General features: G+C 40.9%; 1 protein-coding gene across 1 annotated transcript in view; it reads left to right on the top strand.

Annotated features, from left to right (window-relative positions):
• Positions 1–2,974: 2,974 nt before the first annotated feature.
• The window catches only part of LOC130516645 (uncharacterized), an 86,610-nt gene continuing 83,584 nt past the window's right edge, over positions 2,975–6,000 (top strand). The window contains exon 1 of the mRNA XM_057017859.1: positions 2,975–3,086. The gene's annotated coding sequence lies outside the window, so the exon portion shown is untranslated. The remainder of the gene's footprint in view (positions 3,087–6,000) is intronic.

The following is a 6,000-nucleotide window of genomic DNA, read 5'->3' as shown; positions in this document are numbered from 1 at the left end:
GCTCTGCCATCCGGGAGGAGCTCGGAGTAGAGCCGCTGCTCCTCCGCATTGAGTGGGAGCCAGATGAGGTGGCTTGGGCATCTAGTTAGGATGCCCCCTGGACGCCTCCCTGGTGAGGTGTTCAGGGCATGTCCCTCCAGTAGGAGACCCCCGGGAAGACCCAGGACACGTTGGAGAGACTATGTCTTGTGAGAAGAATTATTGTTATTGTTGTTATTAGTATTATCTTTAAATGCTATTGTATGTAGATTTTGAGTGTTGAGGAATGTTGACAGGAGAAGAAGAACATGAGAATGCAAAAGTACTGATGCTGCTTACAACCAAGCCCAGCATCCAGATGTATCCTGTTGGTCAAGATTAGAGAAGTTCGTTAAGATGGGTGGAGAGGTCAGAAGACAATGAGATATGAGATCTTGTTTGGACACACATTCTGTTTGCACCAATAAAAGAGGTGAGCGAGCAGCAGACGAACAGAGTTGACAGAGGAAGCTTGAACTGCTGCTCGACTCTCCCTTGCAAGGAACTCCTGTTGTTTGTGTGGTTAATCTGAGTCTAGTGAACGAACAGCGCGGGTGATCAAAACTTCACCCTCACAGTCTCTTGACTGGTCTGGGAACGCCTGGGGATCCCTCCGGATGAGCTGGAAGAAGAAGCTGGGGAGGGGGAAGTTTGGGCTTCTCCTCTTAGGCTGCCGCCCTCGCGACCCGACCCGGATAAGCAGTAGAGGATGGATGGATGGATGCTTATAATATGTATGTATGTATGTATGTATGTATGCTTATAATATATGCTTTATATATGCTTATAATGTTCTAATCTTATTTATATTTATTTATTCTATTTCTATACTTTGTAAATACAAAACCTACACTACAGTTTTATTAATCCACGTTTGGCTACTACAATTCAATTTCCCTACGGGGATGAATAAAGTACATCTTGAATCTTGAAACAGCACAGAGAAAACATCTCTTCCACAGCCATCACAGGAAGCATGCTTTTGCTTATTTACTGTAGTGTGCCTGGCCTGCAGAAAACCCATACCAGATTGAAATGTTATTTTTGGCCTCTTTTTAGTTATTTAATACATTTATTCAATCTTGGATTTATTTTACTTACCTTTTAGAGAAAAAAAACCCAAAAAGGTACAAAACCTTAAACATTTAACATTTCATTTCTTTTAAATCTTTTTTTTTTTTTTGACAACCTTGAGCGCTGTTCTGAGGGCTTATGAGATGGTGCCTGAAGTTTATTGACAGTGCTTCAGAGGTCTTAAGAAGTTATCCATCAGACACATCTTAGACCAAGAGTTTAAAAACTGTGTCTTAGTGAGTGGTGACCTATTTGAATGAACAAAAAATGGCTACTAGTTTAACCATCATGACTAAGACCACCTTTATGAAATGAGATGTATATTTTCCTTGTGACTCAGCCTCCGAGGACAGATAATGTGCAGGCTGCACAGGCTGTGTGTAATGCTGTTCCTTCATCTGGGCCTAAGATATACTGTGTTTTTCTGTCAAAGGTCAGGCCATACAGTTGCCAACTGTGAGGCATTGAAGGGCAAACAGTCCTCAAAACAGCCAAAACGGATGAGGTTCATAAAACTATTTTATTGACTCCACTAAAGAAGTCATCAGTCCTCGGTGAGTGCTTTAAACCAATCACTTCCCAATGGTTTGTATCATGGTCTGGGCAGGTCATGGATCAGCATGTGGTCACCATACTGAGACACATGGGTGGCTCCAAGTCATTCATTCTTTCCAATGCCTTGCCTCTGGGTAAAGATTCAGCACTGTGGTAAGAGGAATTGGATTGAGTTTTTTGGCACCCACTCTCCACCGTGTTTGCTGTTGTCTTGATTTAGGACAGGTTTCCCCTATTGGGGAGTTTGAGAAGTGTTCCCACATAGTGTCTGAGAAATTAACTTAGACTGTTGCCGTTTCAGATGAGACCCTGCCACTGACTCTAAACGCCCTTATCACAGTCCAAAAGGAGGACCCTTCTCTGGCAAACTGTTATGTGGCTGTTATTGGAGTTAATCACACTGGTAAGAAGTAGTCATACTTGCTGGATGATGGTTTATTGGGTGGTAGGTACAGGTGATGACATGGGTGAAGATTGGAAATGGGTTCATCAAGCCATTTTTCCAGCAAATTGTAGGTAACATGTGTTGGCCTTTGCACATGATCACTTATGGTCTGGTCACCTTTACCAAACCTTTATATGGTTATAGAAAACATCACACCTGCCAGCTCACAGGGAAGACAAATCAGACAGTCAGTTCAGTCCAGCTGAACTGGTGTTTGGCCACAATGTGTGTTGGCCTCTCAAATCAAATCATTTATAGTGTCTGTTACAATCAAAATTGCCTCCAGGGCCTGACCCTCAACAAACAACAGTAGCAAGGAAACCTCCCCTTTAACAGGAAGACTCATTAAGCAGGACCATGCGCACATGGGGGGACCCTCCTGGTGAAGGCCGACTGGGCAGAAGAGGAGGAGAAGGGGGGGACAGAAGAGATTATAGACATAAATTGTGCAAATACAATAAAACATAAATTACAACACTCTATCAGTATAAGAGCTGTGTAGGTCAATGGCATCAGGGGTTGGAAGGTCGTTGCACGGCTATAAAGTCAGCAATACCTGTAGATACCTGTAACTTTTCATTACCTTTCAGGTTGGAGGTTGACAGTAACACAGCTGGAGCTGGTGCAGTGTCGTTTCCGGAATGGTGCCGTTGGCATCTGGTGGATTTCTTCTCTTCTAAGTTCAAGCATCACCATCTCATCCATTCAATGGTTGAGAAGGAAAACTTGACCAGGTTACTTGTCATGTAACACACATGTACATCTCCAGTTCTTCACCAATCGCTGATCATAATTCTATATGATTTACACCGATCATAATTCTTTGGTGTTACTTGCTTAATTGTATAACCACAACCAGCATTTAATACTTTTAATACTTCTCTTCTGCCTTCAACACCATCCAGCCAAGACTGCTGAGGGCTAAGTTGGAGAACATGCAGATGGATGCTCCCCTTGTTTCTTGGATTGAGGACTACCTGACAGGTCGACCACAGTTTGTGAGACTGCAGAGCTGTGTGTCTGACCCCCTGATGAGCAACACAGGGGCTCCCCAAGGAACTGTGCTGTCCCCCTTTCTGTTCACCACCTACACAGCTGACTTCCAGTACCACTCTGAGACATGTCACCTCCAGAAGTACTCGGATGACAGAGTCATAGTCGGGTGTGTGGAGAATGGACAGGAGGATGAATACAGGGACCTTGTGGAGAGTTTTGTTAGGTGGAGCAGGGAGAACCTTCTGCAGCTCAATGTGACCAAGACGAAGGAGATGGTGGTGGATTTCAGAAAAAGCAAGTCCCCTCCCTTCCCAGTCTGCATTAGTGGGAAGGATATGGAAATAGTCTCATCTTACAGGTTCCTGGGTGTTCAGCTGGACAATAAACTGGAGTGGTCCACAAACACCGATGCTGTTTACAAGAAGGCCATGAGCAGACTCTATTTCCTCAGGAGACTCAGGTCCTTCAGTGTTTGCAGCAGGATGCTCCACATGTTCTATCAGTCTGTCATGGCTAGCACCATCTTCTTTGCTGTGGTGTGCTGGGGTGCAGGCATTAAAGCTAAGGATGCCAACAGACTTAACAAACTCATTAAAAAGGCAGGGTCTGTTGTTGGCTGTAGACTTGCAAACTTAGATGAAGTGGTGAGGGACATGATGATGTTGAAACTGCGGACAATCAATGCTTATATGTATATATTATATTATGTATATATATATATTATGTGTGTATATATATATACATATATATATGCTTATAATATATGCTGTATATATGCTTATAATCTTATTTGTATTTATTTATTCTGTTTCTATACTTTGTATAGGTTGCTACTACAATTCAATTTCCCTACGGGGATGAATAAAGTACATCTTATTCTTAATCTTAATCTTAATCCTCTTCCCAACCTAGAGTTTGGTATTATGGCCCATGGATCAAGGGACCGGGGGCTGGTAGCGGTGTGTGATCCCATGTGTGGGATGCAAGTTCGTATTTTGGAGCGATTAGCCACATGGGCTCGTTTTATTGATGGCATTCTGTTTTCCCATTGTCCTTAGTGAATAAGGATATTTTTGTTGATTCATCAATTTCCTCTTCCTCATTGACCTGGAAAACTTTATGTTACTCTTTTAATGCCAAAACCATTCGGGGACACAACAACATTGAATGAGAATAAATTAGTGAGATTTTTTGGTTCTTTTTTCTTTATCTTAATTTTTTCACATCACAACAATAACTATACAGAATTAGTTCTAATTATGTTAGATTCAGAGGATATATACAGCTTAAATACAAAAATAGCAATTAGGCTGGGGAATAAACACAAAGATGATTTTTATAGTAAAATAAATCAAAGGTTATCACAGCTTTGTTTTTAAAGAGTTTAGTTGAAGAAATGTGTTGTTTAATGTAGACTTTTAGTTTTCAGAAGATTGGTTTCTTTATCGAGACTTTGGTCAATATGAAATTCGGTTAAGATAATGGGCAAAACAATCATGAAAAATGGAGAAAAAGGATTTTTGTCATGTTCAGTAAATCTAAACATTACATCCAAATACATTTTATTCAATATAAATCAAAAAGAGGGCAGAAATGAGTAGTAAGGAAAGGGAGACAATTTACTCCAGAGCAGTTTGTTGTGTGGCCACGAGCAAAAATAAACCAGTGTTTCTCTTTTGATCTCCACAAAAGGTCAGGTCACATTAAAGCCTACCTACCTTCTGCAAATAATGGTTGCTACATAGCATTTTCAGGGAAACTTTGTTAGATAAGGCCTTGTTATGCTTCTGCATACCTAATAGGGGAGTTTACTTCATACAACTACTCTGAGAGGGAGCCTACAGGCTACACCATTCATGGGTGTTGCTTTTCTCGCTTTTGTTCGTATTGTGTTGTAACATTTATCGTTTTGGCATAGTGATTTAAGTTTTTTGCTATCAATTTAAAGTAGGCAAAGATAATAGACCCATTTGAGTTTAACGACAAACAAAATATCTCAGAATATCTTTGTTTCCATGAGCGATATTTTGTTATGTGCTGTTTGCTAACTGAACACTTTAAGTAAATCAAAAGCAAATGGGCGTAAATATAAGTACCGAATGAAAGAAAGAATTTTTTTGACAAATGTCACCAACGAAAGCAGTAGAATAAACCATGACATGTGCTTATAATGTGCTGTTGAAAGGGCTCATTGAAAATGAATTGAGACAATATGTGATGAATGTCATAAAGATATAGAATGTTCGATATGTAACCAACTATCTACAGAGCTTTTAGTCATATGTTGATGGCATTAATAAAAGGTAGTAAAGCAGTAATAGGCAGTGTAAAATGTCTCGACAGGAGTCGTGATGGGATGCAGCAGCTGCTCCCAAAGAAGCAGGATGGATGTGTGTATGTACAAATATATACTGTATATGCTGCTATACATAGGTATATATGCATGTACCATAATTTCCGGACTATAAGCCGCTACTTTTTTTCTACACTTTAAACACTGCATCTTATTCTACGGTGTGGCTTATTTATGTTTTTTTTTCGTGGCGCACTATCACAACTATTGTGAATCAGTCATTTTTACTAACCCTCATCAACATGGAAAATACTAGAAGAAAAGCATATGATGTGACTTTTAAGTTAAAAGCGATCACTCTGGCGGTTGAAGAAGGAAATCGCGCTGCTGCACGTAATCTTGGCATACATTACGGTAATCAATGGCGAGAAGGTGGAGACGCCAGCATAAAGAACTGATCGAAACCAAAAAGACGACAAAAGCTTTCAGACGTAAATATCGCAGGTGGCCCGAGCTTGAAAACGTTCTGGAAGACTGGGTCAACACACAGAGAGCAGGCGGCCGTGGTGTTTCCGCTGTACAAATCAGACTGAAGGCAAAAGCAATCGCCACCGCGATG

This window comes from Takifugu flavidus, chromosome 19 (assembly GCF_003711565.1).
Source record: "Takifugu flavidus isolate HTHZ2018 chromosome 19, ASM371156v2, whole genome shotgun sequence".
Classification (NCBI taxonomy): Eukaryota; Metazoa; Chordata; class Actinopteri; order Tetraodontiformes; family Tetraodontidae; genus Takifugu; species Takifugu flavidus.
Note: the sequence above shows the minus strand (reverse complement) of the source record. Positions and strands in the feature narration are given on the sequence as shown.